The sequence below is a fragment of the Equus przewalskii genome, chromosome 31 (assembly GCF_037783145.1).
Source record: "Equus przewalskii isolate Varuska chromosome 31, EquPr2, whole genome shotgun sequence".
Classification (NCBI taxonomy): domain Eukaryota; kingdom Metazoa; phylum Chordata; class Mammalia; order Perissodactyla; family Equidae; genus Equus; species Equus przewalskii.
The window spans coordinates 6,835,756-6,863,008 of record NC_091861.1 but is presented as its reverse complement, the minus strand read 5'-3'; the positions used below and the strand labels follow the sequence as shown (position 1 = coordinate 6,863,008).

Sequence of the window (27,253 nt, the reverse complement as noted above, 5' to 3'; positions counted from 1 at the left end):
TTTTTTTTTTTTTACTGCGTGGCAGCTTCTTTACCCACATAATTCCATTTATTTACTTAGGCCTCAAAATGCTGTTTTGAGGGGAGCATGAACTCAGGCTGCTTGGATACGATTTAGTATATTCCATTACCACTATACTGATAATTTACGGATGACATCTAAGTGACCTGACTGATCGTGTCCTGAAGGGCCCAGGGCATCCCGGATAACCTCTCAGGTGCTGTGAACAGGAGGTCGGAATAGACACAGTCCAGAATCCCTTCTCGTGTAAAATTGGATGCGGACTTAACTGACGGATGAACAGAGTTAAATGCCACGTTCAGTATTCTTGAGGATAGAATTAATTGACTGGGATTCTGATGCAGGTTAGAAATTATGGATTAGATCTTTGTAGAAACAGGGTAAAGATTGCAATAACCGAAAACATTTTATTTTTAAAGTGAGGCATATTTTTTTGCCCCAGACTTGCACTGTTTCGGTTCCCTCGTCTTTTGAACTTTACTGTCCTGTCCTTAATGTTAGTGGCCAGTCCAATACTTGATTTTCGTATCTGTGGGCATCTTGTGCATGTCGTTCAGTAGCCAGATCCATTCTATGTAGCTTTTCATTAGTGGATACACAAACCTATCAGTTCTTCACTCTTCACTTAAGAATATATCCAAGTGGAAGTGATCAGCAAACTGGTGATGATCACTGTATTGAATGAAAATCTTTTAGTTATTTTTCCAGATATAATGAGTTTTGTAAGCCATTAAGATATTCTTGTATGGAATTTCCCTTCCTAGATGAATGATGAGAATATTGTTTTATTAAATCTTTTTTTCTCTGAGAAAAAAAATAGCAGGGCTCTGGAGAAGCAGTCAAGGTTACATTCCTGGTTCCACCATGTGTTAGCTGTGTGACCTTGGGCAAGTTGCTTAACCTCTCTGAGTCTCAGTTTTCTCAACTGTAAAAAAGAGATGATGATAATGACATAGGGTTGCTGTGAGACTCATATGACTTTGGGTATCTAAAGTCTTAATTCAGTGCCTGGCTCATAGTAAGTGTTCAATAAACAGTAGCTGTAAACATCACTGCACTTGAAATTCACAACTTTTTCAGATGTCAGAGTCAGAAAGAATCTCAGAAGTCACTAAGTCAATGTTTTCGAAAAATGTGTTCGAAACAGTCTCTTCCCTCAAGATGTTCCACGCAAAAGGGTTCTGTGCCCAAGTATGATGGGGGATTTACAATTCAGGGCAGGATATCAAAGGCCCAGAGGAGTCACAGAGTAAAGAAATCTGTTGAACTTTGATTATTCCAGCGTTTGTCCGGCTGATTTGACAGCAGAGCCCTTTTCACGCGTCACCTTTTAACTTCCAGGTTGCTAGTATCAGCACAACATATCCTAACCATCCTCCGAAGGGGAAATCTGTTTGGTGATTCCTCTTGTCAGCGATCGTGCAGACTCTTCCGGAACATCTGGAGATGAGGAGCTGACCACCATGGATGATCATGACAGCTGATGGATAAGTTGATGGGGGGTTTGCCGTGTGCTGGTGCTATGATAAGCACTAGGCGTGTGATATCTGATTTAATTCTTATAATAACGCTAAGAGTTATTATCTCCTTTTACAGGTGAAGAAACTGAGGCTTGGAAGAGTTAAGTAACGTGCCCACGGGCACATGGCTGGAAAGTACCGGAATGCAAACTCAGGTTGGCCTGATTCTAGACTCCAGCCTCCCAGCACCCCATGCTGCCACGTCACGGCCATCTCTTGTAAAGTCCTTCCTCGTATTGAGCTTAAATCCAGCCCCAATCTCTCCCCTTCCTCCCAGGGACACATGAGTTTCGGTTCTAAATATCCTGTTTGCCATTGTTTCTAGAACTTTATCCATCCTCCTTTTTCTCTTGACTTGCTCAGGTACTGTAGCATCCCTTTTGGACTGAAATACTCGAAAGTGAACACAGTTCTGTCTACTCCATTATAATGTGATAGTTGCATTTTTAGGAACTCACACGTTATCAACAAACATCTTTTTTTAAAGAGTTCTTATATAAGACCTTTTTATTTTTTAGACAGTGTTAGGGGATAGAAAGTTCTAGACGTACAATAACAAAATTATTTTTTCTGCAAGGATTTTGATAACAAAGTTCTTTTTCATACCTCTAGTGATATTGTGATCACATATTTTTTTTTTTTTTTTTGAGGAAGATTAGCCCTGAGCTAACTGCTGCAAATCCTCCTCTTTTTGCTGAGGAAGACTGGCCCTGAGCTAATATCTGTGCCTATCTTCCTCCACTTTATGTGTGGGATGCCTACCACATTATGGCTTGCCAAGTGCTGCCATGTCTGCACCCGGGATCCAAACCGGCAAACCCCGGGCTGCTGAAGCGGAACGTGTGGACTTAACCGCTGCGCCACCGGGCCAGCCCCTCAGATCACATATTATAGTGATGTAAACCCTTAAACATCACTTGCTTACCTCTGGCTTTTGCTCAGGGGTGAGAGCCTCTTTCCCTCCCTCTCTCTCCCCCAACAGCAGCACCCTGTTAACAGTTTCTCATCAGTATCACCTCTTCTATTCCCGTATGACTCATTGTTTACTAAACGAGGCACAGAGCTCCCCAAACCTAGTAGCTGGGCTATGTTCCTAACATTTTTTTCCCTCTCATACTCCATGCTAGTTCCAAGTTGTGATCTGCTTATAATCAATAGCAGTCCCTAGTGATGCACATCATTTTTCCATTTAGTAATTTCATTATATATATATATATATATATATATATATCATTATAGCCAATTTTTGTTTTGAAAACACCACTGAGGGAAAAAACACCTGAACTCTCAGTGTGGTTTGACCAATGTAGCTTGCAGCTATCACTTTCTTGTTCTGAACCCTTGACTTCATGAATTCAGCTCAAGATCTCATTATTTTGGGTAGCTGCATTACCCTTTAGATATATATGGAGATTGTCTTCAACCAAAATCCATTTCCCCCACAACTTGGCTATCCATCTGCAGTTGTGTTTGGAGCCACCATGGAGGATCTTATACTTGCACCTGTTCAAGTTCATCTGATTAGACCTGGCTTGTTGTGCCAGCCCATGGTGGTCATCTGGAAGGCTGACTCTCCTTCAGCCTGGTGTCCTTTGTGAAACTGATAAGGATTACCCCTAGATCAGCATTTTCCAGTAGGTCATTCTGTGGTGATGGAAATGCTCTGTATCTGTGCTGACCAATATGGTAGTCACTGGCCACACGTGGCTACTGAACACCTGAAATGAGGCTAGTGCCACTGAGGAACTGAATTTTAAATTGTATTATTTAATTGTAATTGTGATTTTAAACTTTATGTCATTTAACTCCTTCAGCTTTCGCTTGTCTAGAGAACGCTTTCTCTCTCCTTCAATTCTGAAGGATGACTTTGCCAGGTAGAATAGTCTTGGTTGGCAGTTTTTTCCTTCCACACTTTGAATATATTGTGCCACTCCCTTCTGGCCCCCAAAGTTTCTGTGCTGAAAAATCTGCTGATTGTCTTATGAGGGTTCCCTTGTATGTAACAGGTTGTTTTTCTTTTGCTGATTTTATAAGTCTAATTAATTTTAATTTAAATAGTCACATATGGCTAGTGGATACCATACCGGACAGAGCAGCTCTACCTGTTTACCTGAGACACAGGTGAAAAATCCTGAGGAGAATAGGGGCCACTGGAGATAGAACTCTGGATTGGGGATGGTCATTCAGTGATTATCAACCCCCTATATTTATAATACTTGAGTCATAGTTTCATCCATCGGTGCATATGGGTAGTGTTCAAGGACTTTGTCAAATCCCTTGTGAAATCAAGATGTCCTATATATGCATGTGGTTGCTTTGCTCTCCCAGCCTGGTAGAGTTTTTTTCAGAAAATAGGTGCCCCCCCCAATTTGTAGAAGTAATATGTGCCTTCTGTAGCAAAATGTAGGAAAGTACATAGAAGAAATTAACAATGACCAACAATTCTGCCATCCAAGATAACTACTGTTAACATTTCAGCATGTTTCTTTCATCTTTTTTCTGTGCTGATATTTTTCACACCACTGAGAGTGTACATTCTCTGATATTTGCATCCTTATTTTTTTCATTGACAGTATTTCATAAGTACTTTCTCCCATCATTAAAACTCTTCAAAAACAGTTTTAAAGGCTGTATAATAGTTAATTGTATTAATGATTAATAATTGGCATAACCATTCCTCTCTTGCTATACTTTTAGGTTGTATCTAATTTTTTGCTATTATAGAGTGATGATAATATTATTTTGTGCAAAATAACTGTGTCTATAATTTTCATTGATTCATTAGCACAAAGTTCCTAAGAGAGTATTATCAAACCTAGGGATATGACACTGTTAAGGCTAATTCTTTCAAAAGAGGAAACAAAGTTAGCCTGGACCACATGCTGGCTCTAAAGGGTCAATGCTTTCCCTATAAATCTTTAAGACTACCCATTTGATCATCACTTTTAGCCACTCATTCCCTATTAATGTCAAGTTCACCATTGTATACATTTTAGATTCCAATTTCTTAGCCTTTATGAAAATCAGGATGACATTGCCTGTGTCTTTCATCTTCCAGAAGCACTTCTATTCACTAAAATTCCTCAAAGACGAAGTCAACTTGTCTGTGAGCCCCTTAGTACCCTTGGATGTAATTCATCCAGGTCAGAAGACTTGAGCTCTCTGGGGCAGCAAGGTGCTGTCTTGGTACACACTTCACTGCCCAGCAGGCCCTGCCCCACTGTCCCAGACTCCGGATGACAGTGAGCTTTCTCTTGCTTTAACCTTACAAACAGATTCCCCTGGTTGTGCAAGATTACATCCAAAATGGCGCTCCTCTTCATTTTCTCTGCTTTCTGAAAAATGGAATTGTTATTTTGGCAAGAATTTAGTAGAAACTGTATTGAAATTTTCGTAGAGTGAAAACTATCCCATTTACAGCCACCACTGCCTGCTCCGTAAGGAAGACATCTAGCGGAATGGAAGATCCTCCTCCGTACCTTGATGAGTCTGTATGGCTGAGTTTGGCAGAAGGAATGGTCGAGAAGTAAATGATTCTACAGAGTACAGTGAGAAGAGCTGGTGATTGGGAGGAGAGATGGGAAGGTGAAGAGAGGAAAAACCACCCAGCTGGATCACTCTATGAGGGGAATCAGCCAAAAAGGTCCTCATAGGATGGGACAGCTAAAAACGTTTGAGAACCGAAGTATCTAATATTTAATTGAAGTTGCTGGTAGATCCCCTCTTTTTCTCCAAAAGTGGCTGGCACAGCTCCGCACGGGGACAGCACACAGATGGCGAGCCTGGCCACTGCAGATGGAACTCAGCAGTTGCAGGAGCTCAGAGCCAGGGGTGACTGTGCAGACGTAAGCTTCCTCCACCTTCTGCCCTGGCCTCCTGAGAACTGCCCGCCTTTGGGGGAGGACTTCAGACCGCCACAGGTTGTGCGATGGACGCGTGGACCCATCTTATCCAGGGAGGCCTCTGCTGACATCTGTGTTACATAATAAACACAGCCATTGCTAAAAATAATGGTGATAATATCACAAAATAAAATTAAGAATTAAATCGGTAGGTCAAGTATTTGGCGTCTTAGAACGCTGAGGCCCAGAGAGGTTAGTTAACGTATCTACGGGACCTGGTGTAATGGTAAACTCTGCTCTGTTTTCAGGTTCTCTGGCTCCTAGTCCCTTCTTCTCACTCCTGGCCTGGAAGGAGAGAGTGTCGCCGCTGAGGTAGATGCGGGGTAGCTCCTCCCTGTCACTCTTCAGGCACCATGTGCTCCTGGTCCCTCGTGGGCTCGGCTTTCCTCTTCGCGGCTCCCACAGGGGCCTTGGGGTCGATCAATGACTAGTTCTGTCGATGAGCGGAGCTCAGGGGTATGTATGGTCGGGGGGAGAAAGAGCTTCCTACCCCCTTGGGAGACAAATTTTTCCTAGTAAGGGGAATTGTGTGAGAAACAAATTCATTAATAAGCCCATCTGTGGTCATAAAGAGATTTCACCTGAACGTCAGAAGATTTTCTTTGTTCCCATTAAAGGATTTAGGCCCCAAACCAAGAAGCATGAAGCAAAGGCAGGGAGGGCTTGGAGCCATCCAGGCAGCCAGGGAGGAAGAGATTGATGACCTGTCCCACTGTTCTCTTCTCCAGATGAGGACGTGCCTGTGTGTTGACTGGGGAGGAGGTTTCCTGAGAGTGCCAAGGCGCAAACCCTGAGATAAAGAGTCATAAATAGACCCAGGCCTGACCCCGAGCCAGGCTCAGTGTCCTTGGCCTGGGAAGGCTTGCAGGCCGGGTCCCAGGTGGGGGGGCTGGAGCTGAGCAGCTGCCGTGGAAATTTCCATGGGCCGTCCACCAGCTCTTGAGAAGCTCTGGGACTCCACACGGCATGAGGAGGACACGGGTTACGAAAGAGGCCCAGGACGTGGTCCCAGCCCACAAGGAGCTAGGCCCCTAGAGAGGACACTCAGGGATGCTTGCCAAGAAAGCAAGTGAACAGCAGGTTGGAAAATCTGAAAACAAACTTGTCAACAAGGTTAAGGCAGGGAACCAGTCAAGAAAAGGTCAATATCGCCTTCCAGTTGTTAGAACCCCATTTCACCTTGCAAGGAAAATGTTGAAAAACTTCACGTTAAGGTAAAAGCTGATTTTATTACTTTAAGTACTATTAAAGGGGCCACAAACAATATATTAATTTTTTTAAAGGAAAAAATTTCACAATTTATTACTAGTTGCTAGAGTCAGATATTCTTAAGAATTCAGGTTAAAACTACAAAATCATTTTTAATACAGAAATCAATGAGAAATTATCAAAAGACATCAGTTCCATGTCTTGGTAACTGTTATGAAAAGCTTTAAAGTGTGCAGTTTGGTAAAATGAGATGTTGCCACCACCCCAGGAATTGGAGATGTGTGTTTTCTCCCTTCTCCCTAGTAAGATTCAGGTTGTGTGTGTGCGTACATGCAAATGCACACGTGCACGTGTGAATCCACAATGATGCGTTCCCGGTGCACTGGGTCGGATGCTTTGGGTTGCAAGAGAGAAACCATGAAGAGCGTTTATTGGTTCACATGGCTGAAAGGCTGAATGTTAGAGCAGGCTTCCAGTACGGTTTAACCAGGGCCCCAGCTCTGTTTCTCTGATTCTCTCTGCCCTGTCCTCCTTTGTGGGCCAGATTCCTTTCTAGGCTGGCTTTCTTCATGGTTGCAAGATGCCTGTGAACAGCAGCTCAGTTGGAACTGAACAACTCAGTTGGAATTTCTTGACAATTAGTCTGGGGGGGGAGAGGGGCTGTCGCTTCCCATAATCATTGTGCTTAAGTCCTGAGCCTCATTCTGATTGGACCCCCAGGACCATGTGCCGATTGGCTCAGGCTCAAAAAAACCTATCACTTTGGCAAGTGGGTTGGGAGTGTCTTACACCATTGGGGACCACCCCTAGAATTGAGTGAGGCCAATGCCACTCACACCAATGGTGACTACACAATGGGGAGGAGGATAAGAGGTATTGGAAAGACATTCCCAATGTCTACCACACCTTGGTAGCAATTTTATTTTATTTTTTTATTTAAGGGGTACTTTCTATGTATACGGCACTATGGGAGACATAAAGATATGCAGTTTACAATCTATTAGCTATAAAAAGACAAATTGACAAATAACTACAATACACTATTAGGTGTGATGTGAAAAAGAGGCATGCAAATGCCAAAAGAAAATCCTGCAAAAGTAAAAGGAAAGGAAGATGGCTTCTGGGTGAAGTGATCAGAGAGGCATCATGTCGCAAGTCACACTGGAATTAGGTCGTAAAGAATGAGTAGGATTTTAATGATTACGGGTGGGAAGGGAAGGCACTGGAGGCCAGGGGGCAGTAAGAGCAAAGCCCCAGAGGCAGAAGGCCAAGGGGCAGTTGGAGAAAGGAGGCAGCCCAGGTTGGTTGGAGCACAGGTTCTAGAAGTTGCTGCTAAGGTGGGAGATGTTACCCCAGTGCAAAGATATCTCAGAGTCCGGGTGATACCTGAGTCAGTAGGATGAACTGACCCACAAAGAGAGGGTGCAAGGTGATCCTGTCTTTTTACATTTTCTCCCATAAAGAAAACTGGCTTAATTCCCCATTTGCCTGATGAGCAGGAAGCTCAGTATCTCCTCCATGGGGCTCCTTCACTCCTTAATTGTCCCCAAACCCAAAGGCTTATACAGCCCCAGGTAGAGGATGGGGTCAGTCTTTGACATGCAAGCAGGGACCCCTGGTCTCTAGTCAGTCTGGGGCCATCCAAGTCCCCAGGTCTCTGTGGCTCCTCCTCGGCCCGCAGCTGCTCGCTTTTCTAAACTCCTCTTCGCGCAGCCTCGCGCTCTCACCCGTGGTTCTAGGTTCTCGGAAGGGAGCGGTGCTGGCTTGCTCCTGGTCCTGGCGTCCAGCATGCTGCTGCTTCCCAGATCTGGGAACCGCTGCTACGTTTCGGTGAATTTAAAGAGAAGTCTCCATTGCCTGTCTGAGGGAGAATAAAGTAAAATACATATTCAGCAACTGGGATGACTTCCCCCACACACTCAAGAATTTAAGGACAAGGGGTCAGCCTGACAGCATAGCAGTTAAGTTCATGCACCTGGGGTTCACAGGTTTGGATCCCAGGCGTGGACCTACACACCAGTCATCAAGCCATGCTGTGGCAGTGTCCCACATAGAAGAACTAGAAGGATTTACAACTAGGATTTACAACTATGCACTGGGCTTTTGGGGAGGGAAAAAAAAGAGGGAGATTGGCAACAGATATTAGCTCAGGGCCAATCTTCCTCACCATAAAAAAAAAAAAAAAACCCGTTTAAGGACAAGAGAATGAATGATATACTCATTTTTGATTCAGAGTATGCTACTTCCCAATTCATGCCATACAATCAGATCTTTATCCTTAGCAAAATCAACCTAGAATCAGAAAAGTTGCCTGGAGTGAGGTGGATGTGATGGGAAAGAAGGCCATGAGGGAATTTGGGAGGGAAAAAAAACTGTTCTATATTTTAATTGGGGTGTTGGTTACACAATGTAATCATTTGTAAAATCTTATGAACTGTAGACTTAAGATCTGTGCATTTTACAGAATACAAATTATATCTCAACTTAAAAATAGAAAAATTAAACCGATGGTTAGATATACTTGGCTAATGGCCATATGCTACAGTGTGTTGAACAGAAATTAATCTGGAAAAGAAAAATAATAGCCTGTTGAGAAGGCAGGCGCGTGCTCCCTGAGCATGGGCGCAGGAAAGCGGAGAGAAGCAACAGACCTTGCTAACGGGCTGCGCTGGGAGGTTTCCAGTTGTGGGAGCCGAGCCTCTTCTGTAATGCGCTTAATCACTTCTAATTGTGCAGTCAGCTAATTACAGTAATTAGTCTTGCCTTAGTCAAACAGGCTTGGGAGTTCCTTGGAGTCATTCTCTTAGCAGGACTGGGTTGGGTTTTCCCGAGCCTGGCGGCCTCCTCAGATGGTGGCCTCAGATGGTGGCCTGCGATGGTGCATCCCCAGTGCTCCCGAAATGATCTGTTTTTGCCATTGGGTGTTTGGGGGAGGGGGTGACTAATCTTGGAGCCAGTGAGTCATGCGCGCCAGGCCTCTGAGCACAGGGACGGCACAGCTCTCTCGTCTCGCCAACCCAGGCTCGTCTGGATCCAAGTGAACCACATTTTGAAAACAGGATAATTCATTGCAGCACTGTTTGAAAGAGCAACAGAATAGGAACAGTCTGCGTGCCCGCCAGTACGAGACTGGTTAGAGAAACTATGGTTCATCCATATAACGTAACACTGAAAGAAAGGAGGAGGACGCGCTCTATGCACTAATTTGGAAAGAGCTTCAGGCTATGTTATTAAAGGAAAAAACAACAGAGGGTATAGTATGACCGTTTACATAAAATGTGAGAGCGTATGTTTGTATTTGCTTATATGTGTATAAAGGAACTTTGAAAAAAGACAAGCAGCTTAATAACAGTGGGTACATCTGCGTGGGACGGGGCAGGGGTGTGGGGCATCGGGGTTGGGAAGAGGCTGGGAGAGAGATGGAGTAGGGGGAGATTTTTCATGCAAACCTTTTAAGAATAGTTTTTTAAAAATCCTGAGAGACTAGAATCAATTAATTACAATGATCAAAAGTTTATAAAAATAAGGAAAAGTTTTAGGGAAAGGGGGACCCCAGTGCTCGCCTAACCCGGCATTTCCCACACGGTGGTTTGCAAAGGCGTCCTGGGAAATTCGTGTACTTAAAGCAATAGTGGAATTTGTTTTAATTCCTATTTTCTGTGTTCAATGAATAAAATAGTTACTAACCAGTTGTTTTCTGTACCGACAGAGCCCTCTGCGAGCCCCGGGGCTGTGGGGTGAGCACACGGGCTGCTGGCCCCTGGAGAGCGGGTGCGCAGGCATCTTCCTGCTTTGAAACAACTCCTCCTGCTCTGGTGGTTCTGACCGTCACACGGTTTTGAGTTGTTTTTATTCTTAGCCACATATGGTTTAATTTATACCCCAAATGGCCCAGGAATTGACCAAGATTCTTTGCTCAACCAAACTTTAGTCAGGCTCCTGAACCTTCTCCTAGGCCCGTCTGTGCACTTCCTTATCACATCCAGTTTTAGCTACGTCAGTTTAGCAAGAATCCTCCAGCCCCCATATCTTACCACTCTTGCTATCTGTTCAGGTTCCTTGTCCTCCACCCGCCTAGGTGATGTCTGATCCCCCTGGCCTGTCTTTAGCAAGAATCCCTTTAGGTCAGGTTAGCCAGAATCCCCTTTACCCCTTGTTGGGTTGCAACCTCGGAAGCTTGTCAGGTATCATCTGAAATCGGGTCCCGTACACGGAGGGCAGGCAGAGACCAGAGAAAGGGGCAGACCACTCCGGATGGGTAGGTGGCAGTTTTAATGAGCGAGGGAACTTACTTATGAGGCTTGTCTTGGGCGGCCGCGAGACGAGCAGTTTTCCACACCCACCCGTCAAAATCTTACAGTTTGTATAGAGGCCTTAACTGGGCTCAGTGACGTATACCATCCAGATGGTCTCACCGCCACAGTGCTCTCTCAGGCTGTGTCCTCAGGGCAGCTTCAGGGAGTGGGGAAGGCAAGTGGAATGCACATTCCAAGGTGGGGGCTGGGGATCCTCCAGTTGCCCAGGTCCAGCTCAGGGGTCAACCAGCAGTCACATCCTCTTGAAGATTTCCCCCAACACCCCTGATGTTTCCTCTTAGTAATTTTCCATGCTCTGATCCCCACCCTGCTCCTTGGCTATAAACTTCCACCTGTCCTTGCTGTTTTCAGAGTTGAGCCCAGTCTCTCTCCTCCTTGCAAAAATCCCATTGCAGTGGTCCCCATACCTACCATGGTGGGCCTGAATGCTGTCTGCCTTACCATCTTTAATAAGTGTCATTAATTTTTTTTTTCTTTGACAGAAACAAAAAGAATCCTGTTGTTGAACACTGTTGATGTAACGTGGAGCATGAAAATTATAATTCTATAAATGTGCCTCGTGATTTTTTTCTCCAGGTCTAGAAGTTGTGATTTATCAAGCTTTTACATAGAAAATTAAGTGGTTCCACTTTAAAATCGAGCGTTAAAGAGAAAATATTGTGAGCAGTACATAAATTGACTTGCCAAGTATTATGAATAAAGACTATACTTTGACATCATTTAGAAATGAAAGATGCAATTATTAAAGTAGACTAGATGATTTTTGGTGGGCAAAATGTGAGAGTTCTATATACCTAGTATCTATGGGTTATAACATCAAGATGGTCTAAGAGGACTTGAAACATCAGAGCTAATAAATTAGATGAAATCGCAGAAAATGTGGTCTATTTCAATTTAATTTTTTATTTCAAAATCTAGAAGTTTTTTCAGGTATATGTATGGTAGCAATTTAGTAAAAAATGAATATTAATACAGTACTTTGGTGAATACATGATACATATTGCAATGTTGGGTTTATCATTCATTTATTAGCAAAAATAATAATTAAAATTATATAATGTCTGCTATATGACAGGCATCATCTTTTTTTTTTTAAGATTTTATTTTTTCCTTTTTCTCCCCAAAGCCCCCCTGTACATAGTTGTACATTTTTAGTTGTGGGTTCTTCTAGTTGTGGCATGTGGGATGCCGCCTCAGCATGGCCTGATGAGCAGTGCCATGTCCGTGCCCAGGATCCGAACTGGTGAAACCCTGGGCCGCCGCAGCAGAGCATGCGAACTTAACCGCTTGGCCACAGGGCCGGCCCCAACAGGCATCATCTTAAGTACTTTACACACATTAATTCATTTAATCCTCAACAATCCTATTAGATACAGGTACTAGTATGATCCTCATTTGGCAGAGGAGGAAACTGAGGCACAGAAAGGTTAAGTCACTAGCCCAGGGTCACACAGTTAGTAGGCAGCAGAGCTGAGATTCTAATCTAGATAGTCTGGGTCCAGGGTCCACGTTCTTGACCACCAACATTGACTACTTACTATTTGCCAGGAACTGTTCTAGGTGCTGGGGACACAGTGGGGAAACAAAGAAACAAAGATTTTGCTCTCATGGGACTTACATGTCAACTGGGGAAGACGCACAATAAACAAACAAATAAATAAATAGATAATATGTTAGGTGATAAAAAGTCCTAGGAAGCAAAACAAAGCAAGATAAGGGCATAAGTTAAATGGGAACAAGTTAGAGGAAAAGGATGGGTCACAGTTTGGGAGGGTGATCAGGAAAGGACTCTAATAAGGTGACGTTTCGTCAGAGAAGCACATAGGGCATGGGAATGAGCCAGGAGGGCGTCTGAGGGACGAGCATTCCAGGCAGCAGGAATCGTGAGTGCCAAGTCTCGACTGGACTGTTCTGGGCGTGGTGGAAGAATGTTGACAGGGGCCTTTTTGGTCAGAATAAAGTAACAGAGCGTGACGGCAGTTGAAAATAACATCTGAAAGACACCTGGGGGTGAGATCACGTTGAGTCTTATAGAGCAATGTCAAGATTTGGCATTTCATTCAGAATGGGATGAGAAGCCATTACAGAGGTTTTTTGTTTGGTTGGGTTTTTTTTTTTTTTTTTTTTGCTGAGGAAGATTGGCCCTGAGCTAACAACTATTGTCAATCTTCCTCTATTTTGTATGTGGGATGCCTCCACAGCTTGGCTTTACGGACAGCATCTAGGTCCATGCCTGGGATTGGAACACGTGAACTTAACCACTACGCCACCAGGCCAGCCCCATCAGAGGGGTTTGAATTTAGAAATAACGTGATCTGACTCTGTTTTCAAACAAAGCAGCAAGTGAACACAAAGGAACCACTGTAAGATGAGTGGAAACAGAAGACCAGTTAGTTGGCTATTTAAAATAATTCAGGTGAAAGATGATGTTGGTTTGGACCAGGGTAGCAGTGATGCTGAGGTAAAAATCGGCTGATTCAGGATGTCTTTTGAAGATAGAGTAGAAGGATTTGCTCATGGATATGTGTGTGGTATGAGAGGAACAGAGGAGTCAGGGAGGATGCCCAAGCTTTTGATCTGAGCAACGGATGAAGGCCAGTTACTCAAGGCCTTGGGGGAGGAGCAGGGATGGGGTGGGAAGTCAGGGTTTCAGTCTTGGACGTTTGAGTTTGAGATGCCTATTGGACACCCTCGTGGAGATGCTTAGAGGCTGCTGGACGCGTGATTCTGGAATTCACAGGAGAGGTCAGTGCCAGGGATCAAAATGTGAAAGCTGTCAGCTTATGGGAGGTGGACGAGATCACTAAGGGAGTGGGTATAGACGGAGAAGGGGGTCCTGAGGCCCTCCAACATTTAGAGGTCAGGAAGATGAGGAAGACCCAGCAACTGAAATTGAGGAGAAATGGCTGGTTCTTAGAAGGATAACCAGGAGAGTATGTTGTTCCAGGGGCTAAATAAAAAAACTGTTTCAAGAAGGAGGAAGTAGGATGATATTAGTGAAAATGGCAAAGTAAGGGCCTTTGAAAATACTGTCCTCCACAAAAACAATGAAAAACCTGACAAAAATAGGATCCACTTTTTCCAGAACTCTGCAAACTAACCAAAGGCTTGCAACAACCTGGGGAGTGTTTATTAAAGAAAAATGGCTGAATCTCAGTAAGAAAAATGAGCTTTGTGATGTTGTAATTTATTCTAGTCTAATACCCCGCTCTCCAACTTTGTGGTAGCTTGAAAACCAGCAGTCTGCGCTCCTGGAGCAGCCTGGCTGAGTGAGCGTGATGGAGCTGTCATTCCTGCAAGGCCTTGTTCTTGGAGAATTGTCATTATTTCACCTGTCTGGCGGTTCCCTGGAAGACCTCACTCGCAGGACTGCCTGTATTTGACCTGACTCAAGCTCCCTCAGTGTGAAAAGCACTTGTCCTAGGGGGCATCTGTCAAAAAAAACCTTACAGGCATGTGTTTTAACTTTGCAGCTGCCTGAGGCCGTGGACAACAGCTGGGGCAAACAAGAGACGAACCAAAAAGCTTAGAAGGAGAAGCTAGGGCATGAGATGTGCGCAGGGACTTTGAAAAGCTCTGAGGTGTTCCTGAGACTCTGGAAGGCCACACACATGCCAGGGCTGTGCACGTGCTCAGGAAAGACCTGAGAAGGCCTGAGGCCTCACCTCTGACTGACCTTGAGGCTCTGCACAAGCAGGAAGGTAGGTGAAGGCAGAGTCAAGCCCCAACATGCACACACGGGCCCTCAGCAAAGCCTGGATGATTTATCGGTTCCAGGAGTTTAAGGAAATCTCTGCCACATCATCAGCTGACCGCTAAGCTAAGTGAGCAGACTTCAGTGGCCACGTACGACAAAATCAGACTTTACAGCACTAGTTCAGAAAAGTCACTCAACAAACAAAGAAAAACAACTACGACAAGCAGGAGCAACAACCAACCCTGGGGAGGGAGGAGAACCTGATTTCTAGAGATGCCACATTATATTATTTAAAATGCCCAGTTTTCAACAAAAAATTATGAGACAAGCAAAGAAACAAGGAAGTGTGGCCCATACATAGGGAAAAAGCAATCAATAGAAACATTGAAAATGTCCCAGACCTTGGACTTACTAGATAAGGGTTTTAAATCTAAATAAGCTATTTTAAATATATTTAAAGAGCTAAATGAAACCATGTCTAAAGAATGAAATAAAAGTATGAGAATGATGTCTCACCAAATAAGGAATATCAATAAAAAGGTAGAAATTAGGGGCCGGCCTGGTGGCGCAGCGGTTAAGTTTGCACATTCTGCTTCGGCAGCCTGGGGTTCACCGGTTCAGATCCTGGGTGCCGACATGGCACCACTTGGCAAGCCATGCTGTGGCAGGTGTCCCACATATAAAGTAGAGGAGGATGGGCACAGATGTTAGCTCAGAGCTAGTCTTCCTCAAAAAAAAAAGGTAGAAATTACATTTAAAAAAACCAAATAGAAGTTCTAGAGTTGAAAAATACAATAGCTGAAATGAAAAACTCAGTAGAGGGGCTCAACAGCAGATTTGAGCAGGCAGGAGAAAAATCAACAGACTTGAAGATAGGTCAATTCAGATGATCCAGTTTGAAGAAAAGAAAGAAAAAACGATAAAGAAAAATGAATGCAGCCTCAGAAATCTGTGGGATATCATCAAACATACCAACATACATATAATGGAGTCCTGGAAGGAGAAAAGAGAAGAAAGTAGGCACAGAAAGAATATTTGAAGAAATAATGGCAGAAAACTTCCCAGTTCTGATGAAAAACATTATATGTCCAAGAAGCACATCAAACTCCAAATAGAATAAACTCAGAGAGAAGATAAACACCTAGACACATGGTAATCAAACTGTCAAAAGACAAAGGCAGAATCCTGAAAACAGTAAGAATGGGGGCTGGCCGGTGGTGTAGTGGTTAAGTTTGCATGCTCTGCCTTGGCGGCCTGGGGTTCACAGGTTCGGATCCTGGGCGCAGGCATGGCACTGCTTGTCAAGCCACGCAGCATCCCATATAAAGTAGAGGAAGATTGGCACAGATATCAGCTCAGAAACAGTCTTCCTCAAGCAAAAAGAGGAGGATTTGCAATAGATGTTAGCTCAGGGCCAATCTTCCTCATACATATACAAAAAGAAAACAGCAAGAAAGAAGCAACTTATCATGTAGAAAGATCCTCAATAAGATTAACATCTGATTTCTCATCAGAAGCCACAGAGGCCAGAAGGCTGTGCATGACATATTTAAAGTACTGAAGGAAAAAACTCCTGTCAAGTAAACACTCTACATCCAGCAAACTATCCTTCAAAAATGAAGGAGAAATTAAGACATTCCTAGATAAACAAAAGCCAGTCCTGGTGATCTACTGGTTAAGATTTGGCACTCTCACTGCTGCGGCCTGGGTTCGTTTCCTGGTCAGAGAACCACATCACCCTCTGCCAGTTGCCATACTGTGGCAGCTATGTGTTGCTGTGATGCTGAAAGCTATGCCACTGGGATTTCAAATTCCAGCAGGGTCATCCATGGTGGGCAGGTTTCAGCAGAGCTTTCAGACTAGACAGACTAGGAAGAAGGACCTGGCTACCCACTTCCAAAAAAATTGGCCATGAAAACCCTGTGAATAGCAGTGGAGAATTGTCTGATAGAGCACTAGAAGGGGAGAGGATGCCGCCAAAAGATCGGGTAGGGTTCCACTCTGCTGTCCACAGGGTCACTAGGAGTCGGAATCCACTTGACTGCACTAACAACAAGGATAAACAGAAACCAAGGTCATTCATCACTAGCACATCTGCCGTGTAAGAAATAAGAGGTGTCCTTCAGGCTGAAACGAAAGGACAGTAACTCAAATCCACATGGAGAAATAAAGAACACTGGTAAAGGAAACTACATTGATAAATATAAAAGGCAGCAGAAATATATTTTTTGCTTGTAATTGCTATTTTTTCTCCTAATTTTAAAAACAACTGCATAAAGCAGTAATGTAAGTCCTTGGGGACGGGCATACAATGTGTAAAAATGTAATTTGTATGACAGTAGCAGCCCAACAGAGAGGAGAGAATGGAGCTCTATGGGAGCAAATTTATTGTATATTATTGAAATTAAGTTAGTATTATTTGAACTAGAATGTTGTGTTAATTATACCCCAGGGCAACCGCTAAGACAAAAGAACGGAGTGATCAACTGTGTCAAATGCGGTGGATAGTTTAAGATGAGGTACGAGGATGGACTATTTGATTTGGCAACGCGGAGCTCCCTGGTGAGCAGTTTTAAGGGGAAGTTCAGGATACAGCTGACTAGACTGGTTCAGGTAGAATGGGAGAAAAGGAAGGACAGAAAATGAATATAGATAATTCTTCCACGAGTTTTTCTGAAAATGGGACAGAGAAATGGAGACGGGGTGAAGAGTGAGAGTTCGTTCAACAGGTTTTTATGCTGATGGGAATGACTCAGTAGGGTGGGAAAGGCTGCTAAGTGTCTTTTCTGTCTCAGTTATTGAGGAAGAAGTTTGGGGCCGGCCCCATGGCTGAGTGGTTAAGTTTGTGCGCTCCACTCCGGCAGCCCAGGGTTTCACCAGTTTGGATCCTGGGTGCAGACCTGGCACCACTCATCAGGCCACGCTGAGATGGCGTCCCACATAGCAGAGCCGGAAGGACCTACAGCTAGAATATACAACTACGTACTGGGGGGCTTTGGGGAGAAGAAGAAAAATAAAAACAAAGAGATTGGCAACAGATGTTAAGTGCAAATCTTAAAAAAGAAAAAAGTCTGTTCCCAATGTGTATCTCTAAAACATAAAGCCTGTTTAAAAAAATCTATAATACCATTATCATACCGAAAAAATAATTTGCAGGAATCTTTAACTTGCAGTAATGGGGGAATCTCTGCAATAAAAAAATCTGGACAGGAAAAAAAAAAAATCTGGACAGGAAAGAAAGAATGTGTTTTTAGCTAAAGAAATGTGTTTTTAGCTTAATAAAGCTGAGGTCCTTATTTCATAAGAAGTAAGATCAAAATCATATAAATCTGATAAAGATGCCTTCTATGCATAGAACAGCTGGGGGCGTTTCTCTAGTGAACTAGACCGGTGGTCTTTGAAGAAAAACTCATGCTCCTGGTGGTGGGTTATGTTGGTCTTCGCTATGTTAGAGAAAGGCTGGCCCTGGCCTTGCTGGGGGAATGGGACTGATGTGGCATGGAAGGGCCCACTTCCATCCCCACGTGTTGGAGCTGAAACACCACATCCTCTCCCCACTTCGATCAGCAGAAGCAGGAGCCGATGAAAATCATGCCCTCACTCAACTGAAGTCTGGGAGAGTAGAGCTTGCCAGCTACAGGAAGGGAGGAACCAGGGACGCCATTATCCCATGGCAGGGGCGGGTGTCACTAGGCCGGGAGGGCTTGGAGGATGCGGGCAGCCTCAGGGAACAGTCAGTGCAGAGGGAATGACAGACACCCTTTGAAGGCCCGGTCCCTGGGGCTTGCCCTTTTTCTCCTGAGTGGTGAAGGGGGCTGGGTGGCCTCGTCAAGACAAGTTCCCAGTCCTTAGCCCTGCACTGTTTGGGGCAGTTACTTGAAACTTCAGTCAAATAACTCCTTAATTCTCTCTCAAAATATACTTTGTATTTAATGTGGAGGAGATGAGGAAGGCACAGAATTTGGACTGTGAAGAGAGCATGTGAATTGTTAAAAAAGAGACTACAGGTCCAAAATGGAGTCACTCCTGCTAAGCTGAATAGTTGAATTTTTTGTTGTTTGACAGATTGGTGGCAGTGGTGTGACTGAAAGAGACTTCCGGTGGCATTTGGGGACAATGAGAAACACAGTGGTGGTACCTGCAAACTCCCTTCTGAATTCACTGTCTTTCTCACCATTTCCGAGGGCTGTGGGTAAGTTCCCCCTCAGTTCTGAGCTCTGCTCTCTTTGCATCGAGCTCCCGATCTAATTGGCTTTCCAGTTAGTTCCCCGTTTGTCTGGAATCGCTAGTTCCACATTACAAGCTGCTGGTAATCTGGACCACAATTCCCCATTTAACTGGAAACCCCAGCCCTTGGTTCTGTCCCCAGATTCCACGTTGGGAACTGCTGGTGACAGCTGCAGCTCCCCACCTGTTTGGAATCAGCCCGCAGTTCCCATGTTTGGGATTTGCCAGCTCAATCCTTTCCCCAATCCCCAATTTCACGTGGGGAATTGGTGGTGGTGCACACAGGGCCTTCTCTTGGCCAGGCCACAGTAACATCTCTTGATTACTGTTGATACATTAAGGTGCATGTGTTTGCCTTGTTTTCGGTAGATAAAAGCTATTGCTAACATGGATCTTGGAGGCCAAAAAACTGCAAAAATTGATGGCATGAGTTGAGCATTTAAAGGCTATTAGAGTGCTCACCTGCCTAACTCAAAGACTCCTGCGTTACGATAAGCTGGTCACAGAATGGGTTAGGTAGACACTGGGTATCACTAGCCTCAAGAAAATTGAGGTACACGGTACCTCATGCCATGCATGCAATGAGGTACATGGTAAAACATGCACGATCCTCAACCCAGTGGCACATCCCTCTTAGGTATCTGACTCTGAGAAACCGAAAGACTTAGCTAATGGGATTTTAAATTCCAAAGAGTCAAGCGCGCCACCTTCTGGCACACCTGCTTATTTTATGTCTAAGAACTATGGTCCCAGAAGCTGTAAATAATTACAAAACTGGCAAAATCTTACTAAAGACAACTTAGAATTACAATGGCCATTATAAGGAAAGTTCGAATGAGTAAGATCATTTAAGAAGGACACTTGAAAGTACGGGTTGCTGAATTAAATGAACAGAATGGGATACCTATTTTAATTGGTATGCAGAAGCTTCCAAAGCCTCCAAAATTCCAAAAATATCTTCATTGCAAGTTTGGTTACAAAAGGCTAATGAAAAATTAAAGACACAAAAGATATACAAAACAACACCTAGGCCTCCGCCATTCCATCTTCCTAGGGGTCCGTCATCAAAATGCTGGCCGAGAAACCAATGTCTCAGTTGTGGTCAGCTAGGACACTGGAAAAGGGACTGTGCTCAAAGGCCCTACGCAGATTCTTCAGCTCGAACGCCCATGTCTACCTTCAAAGGAGGGCTCCCATGTGGGTCCCTCCCCGAACTGAGGAGATTCTAAGAGATCAGAAGGTTTTCTGGTCAACTGCTACATTATTCCCTTAAACAGCTAAGGGGAACTAAAATTAAAATGATTGGAAACCCTTGCCAAATTCTAGTAAACATTAGAGCTCCTCTCCACTTTACCCCACTCAGAACTGCAGACGGGACCCTGGAAAACTGGCAGAAGCCACTGGAGGGTGAGAATTCTTACCAGAGTTGGCTCTCCAAAGTCTCTGTTAAGAGACGAAAATAAAATTTCATACTATCTGTTTCTTTCCAAATCCAAACGCATGGGCTATTGATCCTTTCTCTCCCAGGGGGAGCTATTGCCTTCTTGCTAGTCCTGTTTTGTGTCCTAAGGGCTTGGCCTTCTGTCTGCCTGGGACTTGCGGGTTCTTTCTTGCGGCCATCTTTGGGAGTGACTCTGCATCTTGCACCCTCTTTTGAGGATGCTCTTGGGTCCATGGAGTTGTTTAAAACTGCCAGAAATATTTAGTGTTTGTCCTGGCTGAAAACTGACAAGATATTTAAAAGAAATTTTTAAGTAGCACTGTAGTCAAAAGTTGGCCAAATTGGCAGCTGATATTCAGAGCCTGACGGGAATTAGTTTTTTTTTAGCCCTTTTCCTCTAAGTTAAATGTACCCAGAGGGAAAGACAAACATTCTAACGTAGGAGGATGGCTGTGTCAGTCCTTTAGCATTTGGGCTGCAGCCCAATTCTTTGAGGAGCTGTGGGTGGCCGTCCTTATCTTGCAAATCTTTACAGGACTAGGGGTGCAACTCGAGGCATTTCAGGGTTCACCTATTCCTTTTTACCAATATTAAGGTTTCCCCATTTTTATCTCAAAAGGCTTGCAAATTATTGGCCTTAGAAAATCAAAGTCCTTCTTGGAGGTACTTGCATTCTTGCCTTGTGCTTTCGAGATATAAAAGCTAACTCTTAATCTAGGCCATCTCTTTAGAGTACAAACCTCAGGAAGGTAATTCTTATCAAAAGTAAAAGTAAAGAGGGAAAGTTCATTTGAAATTTTAAAAAAACAAACACCTTAAAGTGTCTTCTAAGGTCTCTGTTTACATCTGTCTATATGTTTACGTATGGTATTTTCTACCTCCAGATGGTACTGCCAAACTAATTTTAAAAGAGTTCTATTTAATTGGTTTAAACTTAAGCACTTATAAGTATTCCTAAAGTTCTCAGAAATATAATAGAAACTAACCCAAATGCTTTATGGGTTCACATGATCTGGAAAAATATTCGGTATTAAAGCTAGTTTAAGTTTATTGGTTTAATTAAAACAGGCTTGTCTTTAGAGCCCATCAACATTAAATATAAAACTTTCATTCTACCTGGGTTTACTAATCAAATAAGTTCAGGATATCTCTGTCACAAAAGTTGCCACCAAAAAAAAAAAGGTTTAGGATGATGGGTGACTTTATCTAATGTCTCATGAAGTTTTTGTAGGTAATCTACACATAATTGTTAAGAGCAAGTAAATCAAATAGATGTAAGTAGGATAAAAAGTTTTTAGGTGAACTTTTAAAATAGTTTCTCTGAATCTTTTTGGTAACCTGAAACCTCAAAGTTATGCTAAAGTAAGTTGAATGATGGGCATTCATTAACTATCTAGATCATTTCCAAGTAGGATAAATTAGTGAAACGTTAATTACTAAACATAGGGCTACCTAATTTTGCCTTCTTATTACTGAGAAACTAAAGATATTTGGATATATTAGTAAATATGTTTTATGCCATGCTGAGAAGCATGTTTCTAAAAATTATTGATAAATTTGCCAGGCCACAGAATGTAATATAAAAGATGGTTCACAATTGCTTACTTCTTAGTTTGCACTAGAAATTAAGGTTTCTAAGGGCTAAGAATTCTAATTAATATATGTAATTAAAGCTGCTAGAAATAATAAGAAAAGCAGCTCTGTATGCAAGGAAAATAGAATATGTTTTTTGGTTAGAAAAAGTATGAAGTATGGATGTAACCACGGGCCCTCTAGGACCAGGTCAGACTGACCTCATCTTACCAGCAGAAGGGTAAAGCTGTTTTTCAGGGTCAAGCCCCCAAAATGCAAGTCATGTAGCCAGAGCGTGTGCAGAGGAGAAAATCTGGACCTGAAATAACACCTGGCACCCAAGCATCTCCCCCTCAGAACCAAAGGACCGGGACATGACCAGAACTTGACAGTTAGACTCTTACCAGAAGTGGGGGGGTCCGTTGTCTAGGGGGATCTGGTGTTAAAGCCCCTTCCACTTCTTACCATAAATGTTTAGAGCCCTCTAATCAAGACCTGCCCCCACACTGCTCTGCATACCAGCCCATCCCCTAACCTCTTAAACTGTGCCCCAAGCCCTGGGCCAGAGAAACAGATCCCACAGCCTTGCCTCCTGCCTCCTTGCTGATCCACCTTGCCATAAAGCCTTGTCTCTTCTCAAAAGCTGGTGGTGTAGTTACTGGCTTTTTGTGCACACTGGGCAGAGAGCCCTTTTTTGTGCAGTAAAATGGCGATCATTTTTGCTGAGGGAAATGAAAATGATTTTGTCCTAAGGTAAAGCTGTTTATTTCTAAGGGAAAGAGAAGGAGGGACAAACTAAAATGGACAGAAAAAGTTGTAGAAGATTTGCAGAAAAGGAATCTTGGGAAAAGAGTTTTATGCCTGATCAAGCTAAATAAGATTGAATAAATTTGTCATAAGGGTCTTAAAAATGAGCTTTAATATCAGTAGTGTACTTATGTAAAACTGGAACTTAAAGAGCTCAGGCTTTTTACAACTATGTAAGTTTCTATAATTGCCCGCAAAGTCTTTAATTGTCACCATGGTTAAATGGATAACTAACTATTGTTTCATAATGACCTATGATCCTGTTCAAGCAAGTGTTTTAAAACCTTTTGATATTTTTGACAAACTTCCTCAAATCAAACTCTAAATGAAGTCCTTTTGACCTCTAGCTAACTTTGGGACTTTTCAGAAGGCCCTTCCAACATCTCAAAAGATTTGCTCTCTCTCCTTATAAAAAGAGAGCTGTTACACTAATTAGGCTTATTTGATATGTTAAATTACATGGTGAGCATTGTGAGATAAGAAATAACACTAACCCTTCTTTATGTTGTGTCTGTATAGGTATATGTTATAAGTGTTCCAGAAATTGTGTAAAATTCCTAGAAATCCACTATGTCCTGGTATAATGTTATCAATCATTATTCCAATTATTATCTTAAAAGGTTGTACGTTACAGAAATAACCAAATTTCCTTGTCAATTCCATTATAATGAGCTCTTGTCAGATCTCTAACAATGGACATTTAAAAAAATCTTTTGTCACTTATAGACAATTGTTTTACTCAGATGCTTTTCCAAAAGCATTCTTGCAAAAGTGTTTCCCCTTCAGAGAAATTCATGGAAAGGACTCTGACAAGCATTCTAGAACAACACAGGTTTCTAGTAACTTTTAGATCATACCACTGAACTCAGTAAGAATTTACAGAACTCTAAGAAAAACTGGATTTATGACACTGACAACAAAAGATCAAGTTCAACAAGTATTAATTACATGAGACCGAATAAACTGAGGAGGATGATTATAAATTTTACAACTTCTTGTTTGAGACATCGCTGGTTCTCTAATGTTTTGCTTTTCCAGATTTAAGGAGATCTTTTCTTTTAAGCTATCTGTGACTGGCAGCAATTTGGTAAAGTATATCTCTGTAAACAAAGATGAAACATTTACTTTTCCTTTCTACCTGATCCCTCCAGAATTTGGAAACTCTTGGGTATTCTTTTCATGGCAGTATAGTTAGTTATTTACATAAGTTCAATGAAAATCTATTCTCCTTGTAACAAGACGTAATTGAAAATATTGGCTATATATTACCAAGACTTTGACTAGACTGTCATATTTGAGAGGGATGCACGTGGCTCAGACATGATCAAAAAAGTTTGAGGACTGCTTGGAAAAACTGGCCTGGTACTTTTCTTACGAGGTTCCAACAAAGCAGGCTTAAAAAGATTTTATTCTTGCTGCACTTATGTAAATAATCAGCCTAAGTTTATTGCAAGCCAATTAGTTTTACTGTGATTATCCTTAAGGAAAAGAAAAGGAGATAATTATAGAGAGGAATATTGTTTGCACCTTTGTCTAAATTTGATTTTAATCTTGTTAACTGTTTTTAAAGGTTTGTTATATACCTCTCAACAGGACTGGATTCTGAATTCTTCTAGTTTCTTCAAACTAACATTTCCAATTTTCACCCTCCCTTCTGATCGGGAATCAGTAAGAATAAAGACTGTTCTTAAATTTCCTTGAAAGGGGCTATACCAGGTCCTCCTCACTACACAGATGACAGCAGAACCTCTGGGACTTGAACTCTGGGTGCACATCTCATAACTGAAGAAGGCTCTACCTGACACCTGGCCCAAACTGACCAGGAAGAGAAGTAGCTGACAGCGAGGTAGACTGCTTCCTCCAAGACACTGGGTCAAGACTTCAGACTTTAAACATAACACCCTCTCTTCTTCTCTTTCTTTCCTGTACTCTGGCATTGGCCTGGAAAGACCACTAACATCTCTATCTCCCAGGCCATTGAAGGTGGAGGGGGGAGGCTTTGCCTTTCAGACTGCTAGATTTGTCATCAAAACCCCCTATCGGTCCCTGACGCTAGAATCTATTAATAGTGCCATCTTAGTGGAAGTGGTCTGCGGCCTGACACGGTTTGCCTTTGTCTCTGGTGGTTATCATTCTTCTTGGGCCTATGAAAGCCTGGATGGCTGGTGCACAGTCAGACAATACCTCTTAGATTATCTAACTGTGCCCTGAACTTGCACAAAGGAACTCATCGGTCACCTCATTGGTAGACTCTCCTAGATTTACATCATCTGGTTAAAAAGACTTACCATGGGCTGGCCCTGTGGCATAGTAGTTAAGTTTGGCATGTTCCACTTTGGCAGCCTGGGTTCGAGGGTGCAGATCCCGGGTGTGGACCTATACCACTCGTTAGCCATGCGGAGGCAGCAACCTACATATAAAGTAGAGTAAGATTGGCCCAGATGTTAGCCCAGGGCTAATCTTCCTCAAGCAAAAAAAAAAAAAAAAAAAAAAAAAGACTTGCCAGGAGGCATTCATGACTCAGGATTTGTTTCCTTTGGCAGGGTCATACTTCCCTGGTTAGAAGACAATGTAAATAAGAATACAATCAGAAACTTCTCCTTAACTCTTGAAGATATTGCAGACTCCACTAAGACAATAGCTGCCCAACAAAGATCTTAGACTCTCTCGCCAAAGTAGTTCTTGATAATAGGCTAGCCTTTGATTATCTTCTAGCCGAGCAAGGAGGTGTCTGTGCTGTGGCCAACACCACCTGCAGTACCTGGATTAACACTTCTGGGGGAAGTGGCTCACATATGATTACTGAGCAAGCCGCTTGGCTAAAAAGGTGTCTCCTTCCACGGGATCTTTCTTTGACTTTAATTGGTTTGGGTCTTGGGGACCATGCCTCCAAAGTGCCCTCCAAACCGGGGAATTAGCCTGCCTGTAATCCTCATAGTCTCCCTGGTGTGCTGCGTTCTCTCAAAGGCTTTCAGTGCACCTTCACAGCGAACTGCCAAGCAAATGACCTAAGACTGAAACATCAGACAAGGGACGAAGAGGACAACTGATTTAAAAATTGAACCTGAAGTCGTGGCCTGTGAATATTACAGAGATATTATAAAAAAGCATCATGACCTGTGAATACCACACAAAGGATCAACAAAATTTCACAAGAGATGCTGTAAAAAAGCATCACGACCTGTGAATACCACACAAAGGATCAACAAAATGTCACAAAAGCTGTGAGAGCTACAAAGCGGCAGCTGAGAGTGGCACCAATGCCTTAAATTTTGACCACATCTCTCAGTTAAGCTGCAAGAAGGGGGGATTGTTAAAAAGGAGACTACAGGCCAAAAATGGAGTCACTTATGCTAAGCTCCATCAAACCTTAATACCTAGCCTAACTGCACTTTCAGCCATCTTGGGAACGGGACCTAACCCGGAACGTCCTGGTCAGCACCAGGAGGTCATCCACTGACTTGACCCATTCTGTTCCTCTAGGAGGGCAACCTTGCCTAAAACAATGCATTCTTTGAATAATTTCCTTTTTTCTGCGTCCTCTCTGCCTTTCCAGACTTTTCCTTTTCTGCAGCTCAGCCGAGCTCCTTTGTGCTTGCTAGATGGGGTGCTGCCCGATTCATGAATGGTTTAATAAGGCAATTTGATCTTTAAATTTACTCAGTTGAATTTTTTTTGTTGTCTAACAGATTGTTCCTGCATAGACGAGACCCACCCGCGCTCAAACACCCAGCCAGAGAAGCCACAAGACAATCTCCGTTGTCCTTGGAAGAAAGCCCGCCCTACCCACTAGGAGGGAGGGAGCCTCTCCTCCCGCAGCTGTGTTTACCCACAGCGCACGCCGCCCCCCTCGGGGAACACGCTGGATCAAGGCGGACCTCGGGGACGCCAGGCTGCAGGGGTCAACGAGGAACTGTCAAGTTAGGTTCGCCTGTGGATTTTATAATAAATACCCCCTCCCCCATTTTAGGCATCAACATAGAACGCCTTTTGATTTCCTAATAATATGAAAATAGACAAGTTTCCAAAGAGTTAAATGTTTATTCCAAAAATAAGAGTCTCAGAATAAAGGACAATCCTTTGTCTTAAGTATGTAGTTTTATGAAAAACTCACTCAACTGTCTTACTTTTCTCCCCCCCGCCCCGAAGATCCACTAACAACCTGGGGCAGAGCTGAGCCCCGTGTTTGGGAACACCTAGTGTGACTTGTCACCAGCCCTCGGCTCAGGTCTGAATTCTCCGGTTAACGACAGCAGCGACTTGGGGCCGGAGGCGGCTCCTGGCGGGGCGGTTCTCCGCGTTAGCTCGCCTCCCACACGGGAGCCGGCCGCTGACCCCCGGTTCTGCTCCTTGCACGTGGGGGCCGGTCCCCGGCGACTCGGAGGAGGGCCGGACCTCCGCGGGGAGAGCCAGGGCGGGGACAACGACGCGGGGGCGCGGGGGCCACCTCCTCGGCGCGCCGACCTGGGGCGCGGGCGGCACGGGCTCCGAGCCACGGGCCCCGCGGGCTTCCTGTTCGCGGACGGCGCCACCGAGGCCCG

General features: G+C 43.5%; 2 long non-coding RNA genes across 2 annotated transcripts; one reads left to right on the top strand and one right to left on the bottom strand.

Moving 5' to 3' along the window:
- Window positions 1-6,377: 6,377 nt before the first annotated feature.
- Window positions 6,378-26,816, top strand: LOC139080694 (uncharacterized). Its single transcript, XR_011535403.1, has 3 exons — window positions 6,378-6,657; window positions 18,731-18,857; window positions 26,402-26,816. It is a non-coding gene; the product is annotated as an uncharacterized lncRNA (long non-coding RNA).
- On the bottom strand, window positions 6,653-11,233 carry LOC139080693 (uncharacterized). Its single transcript, XR_011535402.1, has 3 exons — window positions 10,945-11,233; window positions 9,304-9,728; window positions 6,653-8,513 (listed from the first exon to the last, which is right to left on the bottom strand). It is a non-coding gene; the product is annotated as an uncharacterized lncRNA (long non-coding RNA).
- Window positions 26,817-27,253: the final 437 nt, after the last annotated feature.